The sequence below is a fragment of the Strix aluco genome, chromosome 1 (assembly GCF_031877795.1).
Source record: "Strix aluco isolate bStrAlu1 chromosome 1, bStrAlu1.hap1, whole genome shotgun sequence".
Lineage (NCBI taxonomy): Eukaryota > Metazoa > Chordata > Aves > Strigiformes > Strigidae > Strix > Strix aluco.
Window position 1 is genome coordinate 114,890,113 of NC_133931.1, and position 17,290 is coordinate 114,907,402.

The 17,290-nt window shown below is 41.9% G+C and overlaps 1 protein-coding gene and 1 long non-coding RNA gene across 7 annotated transcripts in view; one reads left to right on the top strand and one right to left on the bottom strand.

Annotated features, from left to right (window-relative positions):
• Positions 1-370: 370 nt before the first annotated feature.
• Positions 371-2,729, bottom strand: LOC141926309 (uncharacterized). 2 transcript variants are annotated; one of them, XR_012624091.1, is made up of 2 exons: positions 2,598-2,729; positions 371-1,310 (listed from the first exon to the last, which is right to left on the bottom strand). It is a non-coding gene; the product is annotated as an uncharacterized LOC141926309 (long non-coding RNA). The 2 variants fall into 2 exon arrangements; XR_012624092.1 differs by lacking the exon at positions 2,598-2,729 and adding an exon at positions 2,056-2,350.
• A 2,620-nt stretch (positions 2,730-5,349) lies between these two features.
• The window catches only part of ZMYND11 (zinc finger MYND-type containing 11), a 108,414-nt gene continuing 96,473 nt past the window's right edge, over positions 5,350-17,290 (top strand). For all 5 annotated transcript variants that reach the window (XM_074831824.1, XM_074831853.1, XM_074831834.1 and 2 more), the window contains exon 1: positions 5,350-5,551. The gene's annotated coding sequence lies outside the window, so the exon portion shown is untranslated. The remainder of the gene's footprint in view (positions 5,552-17,290) is intronic.

Consider the following 17,290-nt stretch of genomic DNA (forward strand, 5'->3'; position numbering starts at 1 on the left):
GAACTAACTCAGTGCAAAGGCACTTGCACGTCTCTGCATGCTCCTAATGCATGCTGTAATGCCTCCCTTATCCATGTATTTCCACTGTCTTGTGATGACGGATCCCACTTACTTTAAATATGGGATATTTTTTCCTTATTATTGGCTATTCTGGCATTTAATATGATGCACAATGTAATTAATATTTCCTTGTAATTATGACATTCATAATGTCTCCTTATGTAAAAACTCTACTTTTGTAATTATTTTAATAAAAAAAGGTACTACTTATTTCCTCATAGTCATAGCTGTTTTTCTGGCAAATTATGTATATCTCCAGTCACTGCACCCTCATAATATAACAATAGATACTATATCAGTCTAAAAGCAATTCCAAGTTTTATGTATTTATTTTGCACAGATACAAATTATTTTAGATATTACACCAAGACTGGACAAACCTGTGTGAGATAAATTTAATCTACACACGGAAGCAGACATTAAAACTTTTTTCATGTTACATGTTATGGCACTTTGTCTCACATTGAAAACACAGTAGCCAGATGACACAAAGTATGAAACCAGTACAAACTCACTCATTTTGAATTAGTTAAAAAATATGGAGCTAAGTTTCCTTTGGCAGACTCTGTGCTGAATCAGGCATACAGTTTTCATGAAGCATAATGCTGGCGTAAACACATGTCATGTCATATGTCATAAACATATGTCAGTTTACTCACAGGTAAACTTTTTAGGATAAACCTCTATTCCCAGTTGTGCATGAAAATGTAAAGAGAGAACACAGTGAAAATAAAAATGCATTTTGTATCTTAATCTACGTCTATACTTGACAGGCTTTTCTGTTTTTGTTATTACCAATTATTATACCCACAAGGTACTTGCACATGTGGGTACTGGCCACAGAGGGTCAGACAAAGATCCACCTCCCCACAATGTACTGTCTTCAACAAACACCCCAGATCATCTTTAGAAATTCTGCCTGTACTTCTCCTTCCACCTTTTTATTTATACCCTTACTTTCTCAAGCCCCACCAAGTCACAGAATTCCTCATCAAGCTCCTCTGAGCATTGTGGCTAGTCAGCAGTGGATGGCCAGTCTGCGTCACCAGGGATGTAGCAAGGAGGAAGCTGAAAAGGGAGGAAGCATCCTGGCTGCTGCAGGGTCTACTTCAGTCCTCATCATGCTGTCAAGGACAGCACCTCTGGGTGGCATACACTCATTCTTTAGACAGCTTCTTGGAGCAGCACACATTACTGGGGGTTCTTTGCTCTGTGTCCCCCTCTTGAGCCTCATACTTTCTTTTCAATGCCTGGGGAAAAAAGGAAGAGCATAAGCTTCTCCCTAAGACTCTCCCATCCTCCAACTGTTTTCAGTTCAGTGGATTTCCTGAGCCTGTTATTAAGGCTTTGTTCCCTTCCCCCCAGCTTCCTAAATTAAATGCATTGCTGAGATTTTTACTGCAAAGAAAACTATGTTGCTAAACTTTGTTCTGATGAAAAATTTACACTAATTTTCTGCATTAATACTTCTATGATCACAACACAGCAGACCTGCCTCTCAGGAAACACATTCAAATTATTCGTGTTTCAGTGAGGCTGGGAGCAGAGCACACCGAAAAGTGGGTTGCCACCAACAGCACGAGACAGCTGTCTTACAAAGCCAGATAAAGACTTGAGCACATAGTGGGCGGGTTTGGTTCAGCCAGGAAGATGGCAGAAAGACCTGGAGAAGAAGGCTGGGCTGCGCATTCATTAGCCTAGCAGAAGTCCCGTGATGGAGAGGACACCACACTCCCTGCTCTACTAAGGGCAGCATCCAACTGACGTTTTCATGGTCCCAAGCCTGGTGCCTAGAACCCAACAGCAATCGTGTACTTGTTCACCTGCGTGTTTGATGGTTCTATCCCTGAACCAGGCAAATGGCAAAAGAGCATGGTAAGAATAAAAGGTCATATCCACACAGGATTGTATTGTCCAGTATTAGAATTTAAAATAAAACAATCTTTTGAAAAGAAGGAGGAATATAATTCAAAAGGAAAATGGAGGCATATTTACCTGCCTGCATGCTACTACGTAGCATCAGTCTTCTCACACACAAAAAGCGTTGTGGACATAGTAGTCCCCATGCCTTGGGAAACGTGGTCCCAGCCTGGCACCGAGGATATTTGTGCCCCAGCGTCCAGGTGCTTTCAGCTCAGGAATTTCCCAAGTCATGGCTTGTGTGTCTCCAACCAGCAAGGGATTTCTTTCCCATGAACCTGCCCGATAGCCCCTTTAATTCACAGCAATAGATTACAATCTTTGTCTGGATACCACTTATTCTGGCAAAATTGATCTTCTGTTTACACAACTTCTGGTCCTGCCCCCCCAGCTCCTTTCCAAGGGGACCAAACCAGCACCCACAACCTACTGTTTACACACCAGCACAGCAATACTGGCAAAAGCATATAGCACACATGCAGCCTGATGTATTCCTATGGTAAGTACTTTCTACTCGAAAGGAAGTAACTTTATCATGTTTTCCTTCTAACATCGCATTAGTGGTGCGTCTTCTTTCCCCACAACCACGTAAGCAAGCAGATGGCTGGACCCCTCACCATTACACCCCGAGCCGCCGGTTGCAGCTCTGCAGACGTTTTCGACAAGCAAACTCGTTCCCCAGCCGAGCTACTTCAGCCCGAGACGAGCCCGCCCTGCTCCCCAAATCCAGCTCCCTGCTCGTCCTTCCCGGGGACCTTCCAGGCCGGGGAGGAAGGCGGGGAGGGAATGAGGGAGGAAATGCCTGACCGGCCTCGCACCGCCCCCAGCCCTCGCCCCTGGTGAGGGGAGGGGGGGGGGGGGGGGGAGCGGGAGACGGCCCTAAACCCGCTTTTTGTTTTAACAAACATTTCCCGCTGCCTATGAGGAAACCCGCGGCTGCCCAGCGCCGGGGGAGGGTGGGATTTCCTTCCCATTGTCTGCCGGGCTCAGCCCTCCCGGCTGCGGCGTTAACTGTTTAGCGCTCCCAGCTCGTGTTCTGCGTGAAAGTTCATGGCCTAAAGGGCTCCGCGAAAGGGCTCGCATTGGCTGGCAGACTAAATGCGGATAAATGCAAGAATCGGGGCTAACCAAGACCGGCTGGCAGGGCTTCAAACCTGTGTATTAATGAGCATTAAAAAGTCTTTCCAATACAGATAAAAATAAGTTAAAATGACTGAAAAATGCATCCTTTTTATCCTTCAGTGTGCACCCTGAAGGCTATATAATGCAAACAGTTACCCAGGGGACCTAAGGATATCAAAACATTTCAAGACAAGGCCCACGAACACCCATATCTAAGCTATATGCTTGTCTTTCTACACTTGATCTAATTCACTGCCCACCAGCTCAGACAAGGTAACGTGGTTACAGTTGCAGACACTCCCTGCATGTTTGCTTTAGGATACCTTGTTCTTTCCAAAATCAAATATTTGTATCCTGAAACAAATATTTGGAGACGGTCCAGACTAGCCTTTACAAATATGTTAAGTACAGCAAATTGTTGGCAAGCAGCAGACTCCAGGTAAAAACCTGTAAGGTAGGCAAAGCTTAGTAAGGCTTCAGTCCTGCATATGCATCTGCATTGGTGAAACTGTGGCCTGAATATCTATTTGACAGCTCTTTACGGGTCCTGAAGAGATAAAGGGCTAAAACCTTTTTATACTGAAGATAGCTGAACTTCTGCCTTAAATAAATATTTACATAGGTAAGGAGAAGGCGCTGCGGCAGAGTAATAAATCTTTTCCCTAAAGAACCTGAGACTGGAATTTGAGCTTTTTTTGGAGTTAGGGCAAATCCCCCCCACCGACCCAATTGTAGGGGGTACCTGGCTGTTCGAGCTGAAGAATTAAACATGGTTATGCATGCTACCAGCTATGCTTCTCCTCTGTTTGCTTCTGGATGCAAAAATCGGTGTGCCTTAACCACACCAGCTTGAGCAGAACTGTTAGCTTGACTGCATGGTAGAAACAGTAGAAACAATAACGACCCAAACATTTTTTTTTTTCTTATATAAATATAGCTCTGATGCAATTTGTACAGAGGAGGTTTCAAAGAAACCTGAGACAGCCAAGACAGCAATATCCCATGGAAACTTGGCATTTATTTCTATCAAACTTCTTTTGAAAATTACATGCTTTAATGAAATCAGAGTCAAACATCACAACTAAATGCTTAACATAAGGTAGCTTTTTTGTAATTATACTGATGGTAAATCCCATCTTACTTAAAGAATTGCCTGTAAATTTCAGTTGCTTTTTATTAATACAAGCAATATAATGCACTTAAATTATAGTACCGCTGTTTGGTGCCTGCCCAACCCCTCAAGCACCCTTTGAAAGCAGATTAGCAGCACTTTCTTTCCTATCTATTTATTTTAGATAACGTAAAATGTTCCTTCATATTTAAATACATAACAGAAGTAAATCTTTATCACTGATGTGCAACTAACTGTTATTTGCATTTTATTTTTTAAAAGAGGACTTAAAGTCTTGATGCAACGGTCTCAAACAAAATGCTGTGTTAGACACTACTAGAAATCTTATTTACTAAAGACACCGGAGAAACTTTCACTGTTCAGTGTGCAAACTCTGTTAAATCTTTGACTGACCAGTCACAATGGATGCATTTTCTTCATCATTAGCAGTCCAAAACTATTTTAGTAATACTAATGACTACTCATATGACTAAAATTATTTGCATGCATAAACATTTGTAGAACAGTGTATTTTAATAAAGTATGTCATATTTCTAGTCAAGATTAATTGTGAAGTATGTTACATTTCCATTAAATAATTCCCAGTGTATTTCAGAAACTTTTGAGTGTATTTGCCTAGACATTTATTATTAATAATATTTATCTCAGAATCCATATAAAACCAGCATAATATGTACATGTTTTCTTGGTACATAGATGTATGCATGTACCAATAATGTTATATGTTTCATATTACTACATATCTCCCAATCCTGCAGTGAAAGTGTCAAACTACAGCTCGCAACATATAGCCAACTCTGAGACAGACCACTGATTTGTATGTTTTCGTTTATGTTGCTCAAGGTGAGTATCCACTTTCAAAAATGTTATCCGGAATTTCTCCAAGTTGGACTTCATGATAGGAGGAATTTGAATGTATCAGGGCCAGATAAGCGGCATATTTTTCCTCTGCAATAAGGTAGGGTCCAGACTTAAGAGTATGATAAAATACGTATATAATAAATAGTTAAAGATCCGTTTCAAATGCATTATTAAAAAAATAATAAAAGAAACAAACAGCAACTCCAGCAGACACCACTAGAGTTCTCCTTCTCCCAAATATCCCTAGCACCATCCTAAACCCTGTTTACCCCAGAAACCTGAACTGTGGACAGACAGAAGAGGAGAGAGAGAGAGAAAATTCAGACACAATAAAACTCTGAGGGGAAAAATATGTGGAAGGAGGAGGCAGCAGCGGCCTGGGGAAGGGATTGAAAAGTTTCCCCTGGCTTAACTTCTCCCCCCCTGCAGCAGCAGAAGCAGCGCCAGCAGCACAAGGTGAGAGAGACTTTTAAGTCTGGGGAGGAGGGGTGTGTGTGCGGGGGGGTGGGGGTGGGGGGGGTGAATTTACAGCCCTGTGGATATTTCTGTGTCTGCCTCCCTGGCTTTGGGGTGCGAGAGACGCCGTGTCTCATGCTGGGTGGATTTTTTTTTAATATGATGGAGGATTATAAACATGGCGCCTTAAAAAAACTACAAAATCATGTACACACTGTTCCAAGGAGATGGGGGAGAGGGGACAGGGGAAGGGCTGGGCACCAGGGGAGGGGGCAATCCTGCCCCGCGGGGTGCCATATGGGGAGGGGGGAGCAATTATACTAATAAAATGTGTGGGGCTGTCGGGGGGGGGGAGATGGAAGGCGGGATTTTTTTTATTATTATTATTATTATTATTATTTCATTTTTCGGAGTGGGCAGGATTATCTGGCAGCCCGCTTAGAAATCGAGGAGGACAAGGGGACGGCGGCGGAGCGCGTGTGATTATTAACGGCGATTATTTTTGTCCCCACACCTTCCCCGGTCGGATTTCGGCTGGGAGGCGGCGGCGGCGGGTCCCCCGCGCCCCCGTGCCGCGTTGCAGCCAGCTCGGGGTCGGGGCGGGAGGAGATGGGGTGGGGAGAGGGGCGCACAAGAGAACCGCTGCCTTCAGCGCTCCACGCGGGCCTGCAGGCACCGGGGGAGCCGGGGACTCGCGTGAGAGGCGAGGCCGAGCGGGGTGTGGCGCAGCCCGGCCTCAGCCCCGTCACCCCCCAGCCCCGCTCTTTTCCCACACGCGGGGCCACCGCTTTGCTGCCCACTCCCCCCCAAGCCCTTTCCTTTCTCTCACACCCCCCCTCCGCCGCCCCCGCGCTTCCTCGCTGGGGTGGGGGATGTCTGCTTGGAGGACGGGTCTTGGCCCGAGTAATGGCAGCTGCTCGACAGCGCCGAGTCTCCACGGGAGAGAGACGGCGGGCCCCCGCAGACCGGCCGCGGCGGGAGAGGGACCGCGGTTCCCCTTCCCCGCGGGGGGGCAGAGGAGGGGACGGGGAAAGGGGTGAACTTAGAGCCCCAGCCCTCCTCCCCCCGGGCGGCTGCGGGCGGGCTGCGCCACCCCCGCGGCGGGGACGGCCTTACCGCCCGGCTCTGCCGAGAGGGCAGGCGAGGGACGGCGGCCCCCGGTTTCCCGGATAGCCCTGCGGGCCGAGCGCCTCGTCCCCCGGCATGGCCCCGGGGGCTTCCTCGCCTTCCCCATCTGCCCCGGGGTAGGGCGCGGGGGGAAGAACGGGCCGATTTCTCCCCTCTCCTCCTCCGGCTCCCCACGCAGCGGGCGAGGGGCGTGCGGGGAGCCGGGCTGCCAGCGGGCCGGGGCCCTCCCGCGCCCTCCGGGAACAGCTCACTCGCTCCCCTCGGCCAGAAAGGGCCCTCCCGGAGCCCCGCCGGCCTCGGCGGTCGGATTTCAGGAGAATATGAACTGCTGAGGGGCTTGCTTTTGGTAGTTTTGGGGGGGTTGTGTGTGTGCGTGTGTCCCCGAAACCGTGTCTCCAAATAACTCCCCTCGGTTCACTTTGTGGGGTGTTCTCCTTCTTCCCCTACCTCAGGGGCTGTCCAGAGGCCTATCTGTGTCCTCTCCCCTTCTTTTACGGGGAAAGGATGCAAGTGTGGGTGTGGGATTTCCTACGGTAAGGATGATGGGGAGCTTCGGTGCGATTTCCTGATCTTTCGTGCATTTCAGAGAACAGCCCCCCTGTAAAATGCTGATGTTAAGGGCTTGGGAAACTTCGTGTGTCTTTGGGGGCTTATCCTGAAAACAGCAGACTTTGGGAATTTTTTGTCTCCTGTGAACATGGTCAACAGAACTTTACAAAGGCTAGAGCTGGGGTGGCTTGAGAAGAAGAAGAGGGGTGAAAAACTAATTTGGTGTTGGTTAGTTTTATAATTGTACAGTTTGGCATTTCAACACCCTGGAATCATCAGCCATAGTCTCTGTATTGTAGGAGTAATACTATTTGTTGTAGTTTTAAGAAGATCTTACTGCAGTGGAAACGACCAGAAGTAGAAAATGCTTTCTTGTCTTAGATATGCTGATTGTGGTTTTTTTTTTTTTTCATTTCTGTTGCAATTCTTTGTAGGAAATTGTTTAATTCTTTAGGGGTGATCACTGAGACAGGTGTGGGAGGGGGGAAGAATGGGAGTAGAAATGCCAGTTTGTGGTTCAGGTTGCAGTCCCTTGGGTTTTTCTAGTCCCTCATCCTTCAGCATGAAGGACTTGGCATCTCTCCACATTTTAAAATTCTTTTTTTATTTTGTTATCAGCCATTCTGACCACGCTACAGAAAGTCTAGGAAAGTAGACCATTTGCTGACTGCTGTTTTGTATAAAAGTGAAAGTATGCACAAAATAATTCCCAGCATGGATTTATGTTTAATGTTAGCTTCTCCATGCCTAAACAAACCCTCTCTGCTTTGACCAGATATTTGTATGGGGAAGGGAGTGGTTCATGGGCTTGCTAGTACAGTAGAGAGCACTTTATCTTCCTGATGATGAGTTTGGTTTTAACGAAAAAAAGTTACTGTGTTGATGACTCCTTGTTGATTGTGCTATGGATGGTGGTAGTCTCTGCTGTCAAGAAGAGGCATCTGCAACTGATATTTGGTATCGAGTTCAGCACCAAAGGACTGAGTGAGAAAAATGACTGTTGCACTCCATCTCATGAGCTGGATAGTGTGATGGAAGTTACCTAGTTATAAAGTCAGCTATTCAAGGGGAATTGTGAGTGTGTGGATGTTGTGTGGGGGTATTAAGACATTGGTGGTGTGCTAGAATATGCTTTTCCACAGTTTGGAGCTTTATAGCACTAATTTAACAGGGAAGGGCCCTCCATACCAGTTAAACTGATGTTTGGTTTGGGTTTTTTTATCCTAAGCAAGCACTTACAACTATTCTTTTTAAATATAAATGTAAAAAGATGGAGTTTGTTCACCATGAACTAAAATTCTTAGTAGTTTGTCTTAGTCCTTATGTATTGTAAGACAGAGCAATACTTCTTTTCATGAAAAATTGAACACTGCAGAAGTACCAAGAACTTCATTACTGTAATTGTTGTGCACGCAATATGTGACTGCTAGATCATTTGCTGTAATCTGGTGCTGTGTGTCCATACTATGGTAGTAGGCGGCCTGTATGCAGCTAGTGTTCGTGTTGCCTGGGGGTCCTGCCTGCCCTTGTAGCAGAGAGTAAAAGACACTGTTTAGGAAAGACTTGAGGCTTCTGCAGGGGAAGAGCCTGGATCATCTTTTCAGCCTAACATCATCTCAAGAGCAAATGAGATGGTGAAAGGCTGCAAAGCGTGCTTGGCATTTCCACCTTTTGCAGGTAAATATAACCTACTGGGTGCTGTTAGTGACGTGGTGCTCCTGGAGAGGAAATCAATGTGGATGGACAATTGATTTGGCCTGAAACTCACCTTGAAGTGACTTAGGCTACATCTAGACTGTTGTGCATTTCTACCAGTGAACCACAGCTTGGGGACCACTGAACTGTGCCATCTGCAATCTCTGAATTAGGATGAAATACTTCAAAAAGAGATCGATAAAAGACATTTGAAAATGTTTTCGTAATTCTAGGCATCTAAACCACTCCATAAATGTCTGCATTGTCTAGTTTGTTAGAAAATTGCCTCATTTCACACAATTTGAGAATCAGGGGGAATTTTGGAATTTGGAGACTTGTTTTGGAATTGACTACCCAACTTCAGTCAACTAAAGCTCACAAATTTTGGACATACTTGTAACTGATTTTCATAGTTACTGCCTTCTACATCTTTCAGAGCATTTAGCTCTGGAAGTGTGTAAGGACTTAGCAGTGAATCTGTCCAGGATAGAAGTTGTGGTTTGAGCCCAGAGAGCAACTGAGTTCCAGGCAGCCATTCCCTCACCCCTTTCACTCCAGTGAACCAGAATCGAGATAAGGACAGGGAGTGGTGCCTCACCCATTACAATCAGGGGCAAAAGACAGACTCCTTAGGGGAAGAAAAAGAACATCACTTTAATTCAAACACTAACAAAACCAACACTTAACAGATAGAGTGGACAGTGAGAAATGTTAGCACATCTTAAAAATACCTTCCCCCCCCCCCCCCTTCTTCTGGGGCTCAGTTTTGTTCCCATATTTCTATTCCCCGCCCCCCCCGCAGTGCAGGGGTACAGGGAATCGGGAGTTTTTGGTCAGTCCGCTGCTCTTTCCTCCTCAGGGTGGAGCACTCCTCTGCATTCTTCCCCTGCTCCACGTGGTTGCCCTCTCACGGGAGACAGTCCTCCAGGAACTTTCTCTGTTGTGAGTTCTTCCCACAGGTCGCAGCCATTTCCAGGCTGCTCCGGTGTGGGTCACCCCAGCATGTTGCAATACTCCCAGTGCCAAACTACAACAGCAGTGGCTTCTTCTTCCCACAGAGTCCTGGCCTTCTTTGAGCGCAGTCACCTGCTCCTGCATGAGGTCTTCCATGGGCTGCAGGGGGATCTCTGCCCCTCTGGTGACCTCCATGGGTGGCAGGGGGGTGCCCTGCCCTCTCACCGTGGGATACAGGGGGGCTCCCTGCTCCGGCGCACCTCCCCCTCTTCCTCCTCCTTCCTTCCTCTGATCTTGGTGTTTGCACAGGTGTCCTTCTTGAAACTCTTCCTCACAACTCCCCACCCCCTCTCAGGTTCTCCTTCTTAAATACGTTATCACAGAGGCACAGCCACCGTCACGAATTGGCTCAGCCTTGGCCAGAGGTGGGTCCAGCTTGGAGCTGGGGGAGCTTCGAGAAGCTTCTCACAGGGGCCACCACTGTAGCCCCCTCCCCTGCTACCAAAACCCCCCCACAAACCCAGCACTTAGAGGGACAGCATGATGATGAAGATTGCTTCAGTAAACTTCTGATTTTCTTCTTAAATGGCTTTTTAGCTAGCTCCAGAGTGGCATAAGTGTCAATAAAATAAGTCTTTTATCTCTGTAATGTAGGTTGTTACAAATGCTAAGTCAAATTATAAACAAAATTAATCTATGCAAAGTATATGTGGCTTATACCAGTGATGAACTTGGTTCATAAAATGTGGAGTTGTTTAAAATTACTGGCTTGATGCATATAAGAGTTTACTTTTCTGAATGAGGTAAAGTTTTATTTTTTTGCAAGAGTTAGGTCAGAATTGTTGGAGCAATTATTTTTCCCATGTCTGTCCAGTAAATATATACATTTATTTCAAATCCTGACCACTGGTTTTATTAATTGGTGTGGTTTTCCTTCCATGTAATAGGAGTTTCTGTAGCCATCCTTGCACTGATTGTTTAGGAGCTAACGTGAGAGCATGTTCTTTATCTTCAGGGGTTTTTTGTGTTGGTTTTTTTGGGTTTTTTTAGTCCCAGGATGTGGTGAACACTCCTGTAGAGCTTGTGTAGTACTTGGAGCATGGTGCCCTTGGTAGCTGGGCAGTGCAACATATGTCATCTTTTTATATAGCTCATACATTTTAGTCTGTCAATGTTGCTTGTGCTAAATGTTGTGAACAAAGATTGTTCTTGTCAGGTTCTAGATGATTTTTGATCAGCTCAATGTAAATTTAGCTCATAATTGGGTTATTGTTCTAGGGTTTAATCTGCCAGTTGGGAGAATATAGCCTGCAAAATAGGTAGTTTATAAGTTGAAGTAATGATTCCATTTTGCAGGAATTTCTTAATTAAGTTAACTCTTACACTCCTAAAAAAGTTTTCAGTGATTTTCAGTGCACTATAAAGATGCAAATTCAGTAATGGTGAAAGATTATCTTGTCATCAATACAAAATGCAAAGCAAGTGTGGAAAACTTTTTTTTTTAAATAAAGCTCAGATTTGTCTTTAAGTGGTGGAAAATAACATTTCTCCAAGAAAACCTTCATTCCTCAGTGTAGTGGAGGTAATGGAATTAGACTACTAGACACCAGAGTGGCTGTGTACAGTATAATAAACACTGTGGCCTCTAGCCTGGACTCCTGTGGCACATGGAGCTCTCTGATTTCAGAGGCCTCTCTGCATGCATGTCCCTGCAACATCAGGGCTGGGTTGAGATGATTTTTTTTCCATATTTTCAATTCTAGTCTTTAAATATAGTTTTATCATCTGTTTAAACCAATGTCTGCCATGAAGTTAATTGAGCAAGCTTGAACTCTGTCTTATTATTTATTAATTTTTAAGTAAGCTGTGAATTTCTTCATTATTTTTAAGGGGTAAAACTAGACAAGTAATTGCATAATGGATTTTTAGCATTATTTTTGTTTCAAAAGGAGTAAATACTGTTCCAAGTATATTGTTTCATGGAGTGTGTGAAGTCATGCTAACACACACAGCTGGCTTGAAATGCTTTTTGATGTAAGATGGTTGCAATCAATTTCTTTAAATACACAAGTTATTAAAGGGTGAACTAACTTGAATCATAAGCTGTGCTAGAGGCTGATTTTTTCCTTACATTTTAGTAAGGTTTCGTTCATATTTTTTATGTCTGTCTTCTGTTTTTTTCTCCCTGAGACAAACAGGGTCTTTTGTGGGCAGGCAACAGCAGGCACAGTGGTGATACACTGTGACATGTCCATGAACCCAAGTTAAAGCTCATGGCGTCTAATTTTAGGTCAGCTAGCTTTGGTAATAACCCATCAGAGCCTGATCCTGTAGCTGTACCACGTAGATAAATCCAAAGTGTAGTTACTGAGAGTTTTGTGTACAAAAAGACTGGTTTTGATTTTCTTCCAATCTCTCATTTTCTACTTCACTAAAGTGCAGAAGTTTCTGCTCTGAAAGTATAGAGACATGTAATTTGAGTTTAAAATATCTTATTGGTTAAAATGGCAGGACTGTAATGTTTCTAATTTCAAAATTACAAAAATATTAAAAAAATAAGTAAAGTATTGTTACTGGTGTACCAACAGTCAGAATATCTTTGTGTATACCTTTACACTATACTCAGTGTTAAATTCCAAGACTAAATAATTGCAGAATAAAACTTTGTAAATTAATGATTATGACTCCTCATACAACTCTCAATTACAGTGTGATACAAAACTAATTCTTAACAAATAATTTTAGCACCAGAGTGAAGTCTGAAGTGCTAAGACCCACTTATTGGTTGAAAAATGAACTCAAGCTTACCTACAAAAATACCAGTTACATCCCATTCACCCTTTCTGTGGAAATTGCATTTTTTGCATGCAAAGAACTGGTCTCACTGTGTTAATTCATTTTTGTCCATAATAGGATACTGTTGATTTGAGATCTAGTGTTTTAAAAAAAGAAGAGTTAAACATATTACTGTTTACCTCTCATTTCTCCTATGCTTCAATTTCTTTTCCTTTGTTAGTATGTTAAAAATAAACATGAAACCAACTTCCTTTATATTCAAATACATGATTTTAATGCAGCTGACTTAACTGATGTTTTGGTTACAGACTGTAGGAGTCTGCTAGTAGGTGTAGTACTCAAAAGCAGCATTTTGGGAAGTGAGTATTTGTACTTTGATCTCGCACACTTACAGCATGGCATTATTATCTGGTCTTTTAAAGATAGGTGGATGGGAGTCGCATGCAGTGACTCATGGGATATGGTACTTAGTTCACTAATTTTAGCAGAGTGATTCTTATCTTTCAATGTTAGGTTTTATTGGAACCTTTTGGAAAAGCGATGAAGTGAAACAAAATGGAGTTGAGAGAACATGATTAGCAGAATCCCAAAGTAGCTAGAAATAATATACAGTGAAAAATAAATTAAAAGGATGTAAGATATGTTTATTGCTGAAAATATCTTTGACAAGATCTGAGAGAGAAGAGAGCTTTATCTTTCTTAGCATGCTATCATAATTTTCTATTAAGTCTCACACATTTATGCATTCAGTAAGAGAGGATGTCACACTACAGATACCTGTTTACAATTACAGATGCTTCTCCTCAAGTCAGAAGCCAAGTAACAGCCAAGTCTCCATTGGCTGTTTGTGCCTTATTACTATTTTCTTGGTGTCATTGCCAATAAAAGAAAATTTCCAAAGAGGAGATAGTCTGTGCCTTGCATAACATAGCAATGTGTGTGTTCACACGCATGAAATAAAGTGGAAATTTTACCTCAGAATGGTGGGGGTTTTGTTTTCCCGTTTTCCTTTTGGTCGGTTGTTAATTTTGTGATCAGTATCTTCTGAGCTGTCATTAACTTCAGAGACAAGCTTAAACCCAGTATTTACGCAAAGTCCCCTCTCCCCAACCAGTTACTTAAGATTCAGGTTCAAAATTGTAAAAATCATAACAAAAGAATTGCTATTTCATAAAATGTAATCACAGGCCAGTGATTGTTCACTGATGAAAATTGATGATGTTCACTGCAGAAATTCATTGTAATAATGGAGACCTTGATCATATAAGCACTGGTTTCTCACAGGCATAAAAATGCATAGGCCTTGGAGCATACAGATGTATCAAATTTATTTTCATAAAATATTTTTTAAAATTAGAACTTTATGTACAACTCCAATATTCAGGGAGGAATACAGTTACAATTTGTTTTGCCTAAATAATTTTCTGTAATGTTATATTTTTGATTCTTCTACTGGAGTATGCAGTGTTACATAGGCATTTTGCATACCTTTTGAATATCAACAGTATGATTGTTGTTATTTTTATACATGCTAAATTTTACATTGTTGATTGTTCCCATCAAAGTTAAGGCACTTTTCCTACATGTACATTAGTCTTTGAAGGAATTTATAGTATCTATGAAAAGAACAGAGGAAACATGGATAGTATTTTTCTATTAGTGACTTTTTAACATTTTCTGTATATCTTAAATCCTGTATGTTATAGAAAGCCGTAATTATAAATAAAGGAAACTGCTAAAAGAAAAAATACAAAGATTCTTCCTGGAAAAGCTGATACCTTTATGAGAAGAAGGGTTTATTTTTACATTATGAAAGCTAGGAAACAGGTCAGGAAACTGAGGATTTTAACATAGCTTCAAAATTATATAAATCATGTATGTGAAAGCAAGTTTAATAATCATGTTATTTTATTTTGTTTTATCACAGAACATAAATAACAAACCCATGAATTCTGAAAATTACCTTGACTCATCCTCTTCAGTAGCATTTACCTGCAAAATGTAGGCAATCCTTTCTGTTCCATGCAACAAAGTTTAGAAGGAGTAATGTTCTCCTCACCATGTGCTTCTATTCTTTCTTTGTTATGCAGTTCAGAAATCTCAGAAAACTTTTTTCCTTTCTATATTAATAAAAGCAAGGAATTGTTATTGTTTTCACAGGAACCAGACTGGCATCGTTTTTAGCTTCATATAACTGTAGTTGAGACTTTAGGACGTTCCTAAGAACTGACTGCATAAACCTTTTCTCAGGAAGCTGGATGTTTCAGTGTCAGTCATCATGTACAAGCTGACATTTGAAGATAATACTGAATAGCTTGGCATTGACACTAAAATTTTCTCAATAAAAAAGGAGAATTTTAATTTTTTTTTCCAATCAAAATAGCTTTCTGAAAACTTGTCTTCGTAAAATGTGAGGGAGAGTAAGAAGGAGTGTACACTTTGCTCATTGGTAACTCACAGTGTCTGACCTCTTATCAGTCTGACTAGAATGTAATGTCAGGTTGTTTAAAAGCTGCCATATTAAAATCTTGTTTGTTTGCTTGCTTGTTAAAAAAAAAAAGAGATTGTTTTATTTCACTGACATATCTTTTTGAAGGAGTGTGCTGATGCATACCTGGAAGCATTTCAGACTTGACAGTGTTGGAAAGCAAGAAACATGGACACTCTCAATCTGTAATTGCGTCTTTCAGTTTTGTAGCTTTGTCTTCTTCTTCTTACACTCACCCGAAGTAAATAGGCTTACAGGAAATATTTGTTGTAAGAAAGAGATTCTTCCTTTTCCTGTTCACTTTTCACTCTGCTGGCTCCCAGAAGGCTTTTTTATAAAACCTCGTAATTGGAAGCATACTCCTAACTTCTCTGTGATTGCAGACATGAGATCTCCTCTTGTTATTTAACTTATACCTTTTAGGAAATATGGATTATCAGTGAAGTATCTCCAGGTGCTAGTTTTATTAGGTTTTCTAATCCATGCTGACATTCTTTTTCTCAATAATTTCAAAAAGTTTTATAAAAATAATCCATTTAAAAGTCATCCAAGTATAAGCCTAACTTGTAGCACTAATTTCTGAAGACATGTAGCTTCCAATAAAATGGAATGATTTTTGTCCCTCATAGTGGCACAGAAAATATTGATAAATATCAGCTAAAGCTAATTGGTGGTACAGATGCTTTGAGCACAGGTGTGCCAAGGAGCATAGAAGCAGAATGCGGTTTGCTCTGCCAAGTTAGTGCATAAGCAGTTACAGTGTTTCCTGGGCCAGTGGGAAGGAATGATACCCAAATTTCCACTTGCCTCTTCCGACATGCAAACTGCCTTTCTTGATCGAAGTAGCATGTTGTATAATCCAGAGCCTTGTCCCCAGCCATTGCCAGTCTCAAATGTCTCCTAAAAAGGTGCCACAAATCAGCTAATTTTCTGACATAGAAAGCTATAGAATACTTTTTTTCATACTACTTCCCAAACGATAATCATTTAGATCATGGTTTCTGCATTTACACATACAGAATTTTTATCTATTCCATTTTGGAATGTTTTAAATTCTCTTTACTGTAATAACCGAACATTTTAGCTAATAATGTTAAAACTACTCCTTTTTAGGTCAAGCCTGTCCCCCCTCTCCAGATGCCTTGCAGCCTCCCACTGCAGTGCTCTTTCTCATCTAGCATTTACCGAGAGCTCCTTCCCTGGTTGCAGAAAAGAGCCATGTATACCTGCCTGTCCACACAGTATTTGATGGAGATAAGAGACCTTGAGGGGCGAGTTAATGAAAGGCCATAGCAGTTGTCTGCTGAGTGCAAATAAGAGCTGGGAAATGCATGTATGGGAGGAAGAAAGGGAGAGTTTGGTGTGAAATGTGCATTACATGAAAGTCGAGGTACACATGTCACAGTGTACGGGAGAGAGGACCAGTGTCTTTGCTAACAGAATTTGGTGCAGCAGTGTTGACTTCAATGGAGCACTATTAGTTTACACCCACAGAAGATTTTCTCCTCAATATCTGGGAATGAGAATATATAATGAAGTGGTTATGGATGAGTTGACAGAGAGAGAGAGTGTGTGAGAGTGAGAGCGCATGCACACATTTTCAGGCCTGATTGATTATATGAAAAAAACCTGGAGTTGAAAGAACATTATTTTAAATTAACATTCATTATCTTCACGCGTGAGATAACAGTTCACTTTGGACCAGATCCTAGCACCATTATGTTTCTTGAGCAGAGACTGCTTTTTCCTTGAATGAGGTTATTCAGCATGAGAATGGCAAAATGTAGTCAGATCTTTGACAATAAAATATATATGATTTAGTCACCATGTATTAGAATAATTCAGTGTTATTTCTGTCAGGAAAACTTGGATTTATTTTTTTTTTAATAAATGGTTACATTTTCTTTGAAATGTAAAATAAAAAGTAGGAGAAACCTTGTTTTGGATCTCTAATCTTATGCTTGGAGAAGCTTTCAGCCATTTTAATTCATGCTGCATTCATTGATCTAGCAGTTAGATTATTTAATCACACTGCAGCTAGGTCATCTACCTATCGGATGCTGTTAAAGAGTTCAGTAATATACTTTGGTTATTGGCTTCTAAATGTCACTTTTGGAAAAAAAATAACA